We start from the raw sequence: 2,264 nt of genomic DNA on the forward strand, positions 1-2,264 counted from the left end.
CGCTGCTGCTGTTCGCGACGTTCGACGTGCAGAGCGCCGCGAGGAAGAAGGCGTAGAGCATGAGGTCCTGGAACTCGGGCGACCAGGGGCGGCGCCGGGCGGCGCCGGCGGTCGCCGCCGCCATGGGCCGGGAGGGGGGGGCGGGGGCGAGCGGCGCCGCGGCGGTCCGACGCGAGCAGCCCGGGCGGCCGGCGCTGGGAATAGGGCTGGTGGTGGGTCAAGGTTGAATTGCAACAACATCGTCGTTTTCGTAATGTTGAATTGTAATTGTGGACAGCAGTGCAGACGCGCGGGCAGCCCCGACGCCGTCGGCCACCGGCGGAGGGGGCGCCTCTCTCGGGGCGCCGCGCGCCGACGTCCGCCCGCGCCATGCGCGCCGACGCGGACCATCGCGAGATGGTGACCATCCGCGCGCGCGACAAGACCACGGGCAAGGACCTCATCCTCAACGTCCCGAAGGACGCCTCCATGGAGGAGGTGCGCGCGCCGCCCGCTCCCCCTCCCGCGGAGCGTGGCGCGGGGACGCGCCGCACCGCAGGTCATGGCCGAGTACACGCGCAAATTCAACGAGCAGGAGGGCAAGGAGCTCTCCAAGGACGAGTTCAGGCGCGCGCCGCGCGCCGCGCCCGCCCCCGCGGACGCGCGCCGCGCCCCGCAGGTTCGTCTCCAACGGGCGGACGGTCAGTGACTCGCACAAAATCGAGGACCTGCCGACGAGCAACCTCAACGACGGCGAGGCCGCCGCGCCCAAGGTCCCGGACGACGGGGACGACGAGCTCTACGTCTCCGACATCGGCTGCGGGAGCGTCGCGTGCACGCAGGGCGCGGACCAGGGCTGCGCCGTCATGTGAGCACCCCCCAGGGATGCGGCTGAAGCTCTGGTACCGCGGCCTTCACGGACGGTTGGTGGGTGCGAACCCGCGTAGGCTCCTCCACAGCGACCCAGGCTAGTCTGACTCGACGTAGTCGACGCAGCACCGGATGTGACCTTCTTTCAATCGCCCGGGCACCGCCGCCGGCGGCAAATCACCAGCGAATTACACTCGGGATAAATCGCCCCGAGAGCGGCAAAGCCGGAGACGCCAGGAGGCTCCGTCCGGCCGCGGCGATCTCGACCTCAGGACGCGTGCCGAAGCACGTAAAAGACGACGTCGTCCACGCCGAATTCGCGTCGCTCCTCAGCGTCGCCGTAGAAATGGGGAGGAGCGAAATCACGCCAATGGAGCGCGTCCGAGTCGAATGCACGAGGAACAGGAAACCAGCCGTCAACTGTTACGGCTCCGACGCCCGTCACGTTTCTCAATTGAAATCCTTCTCGCCACTCGACGAAATCGCTGTCTGCCTTCGACAGAAAGCCTCGGCCGAAGGTAGCCGCCCACCGAGCGTCCGCCTCGGCGACCGAGTCCGCCACTGGCAGTGGACGCCGAAAGAATGCGCGGTCGATCGTCGGAAGCTCATATTTCTTCACGCGCGTCGATCTGCGCGGCGCAGCTGCCGTTGGCGCCGCGGACGAAGCAGGGCATCGCCGACTTATTTACCGCACGTCGTACTGGGGTAATGAGCCACCTTCACCAGATCCGATTCACGCGGCGCTCCACACTGGTACGGCACCTTGGTCCAGTCAGCAGGGGCAGCTCATAGCACTGTGAGCTGGACGATGCTTCGAGGCCTCGTCGCGCTCGTGTTGGCTTCGCGCCACGCGCAAAGCTACGTCGGCCCTGTGGCGCTCCCCCGCGGACGCACGTCGCTCTCCGCGGCCGGCGGCGCGGGCGCCGGCGGTGCGGCTGCCGCGCTCCCTCGCGGCGGCATGCCGTCGCTGAGCGACGACGAGCTGGCGCGCCTCGCGGCCGAGGGCCGCGTCGAGCGGCGGTCCGTCGCCGGCCGCGCCGGCGAGGCCGCCGTCGTCGTCGACAGCGCGCTCGCGCCCGAGGCCGTGCTCGCCGCGCGCGGCCGCGCCGGAGACGTCGGTCGCTCGGTCGCGTCGACGTCGGTTTCGGGCCGCGATCGGACGGCGCGCGCGCGCTCGTCGCGCGCGTGGGCGTCGCGTCGGAGCGTTCGGCGCCCGCGCAGGTCCTCGGGGACGTTCCGCGGTGGCCGTCGATCATGCGGGGGCTCCGGTCCGCGCGCGTCCGCGGCGTCGACGGCGGGAGCGTCCGCGCGGCCTTCAAGGTCACGAAGCTCCGGCTGCCCGCGAACCTCGTCGTCACGCCCGGCGGCACCGTCGTCACCTTCGGCCTCGACGCCGCCGCGCCGAACGTCGCCGT

The sequence above is a fragment of the Aureococcus anophagefferens genome (assembly GCF_000186865.1).
Source record: "Aureococcus anophagefferens unplaced genomic scaffold AURANscaffold_22, whole genome shotgun sequence".
NCBI lineage: Eukaryota > Pelagophyceae > Pelagomonadales > Pelagomonadaceae > Aureococcus > Aureococcus anophagefferens.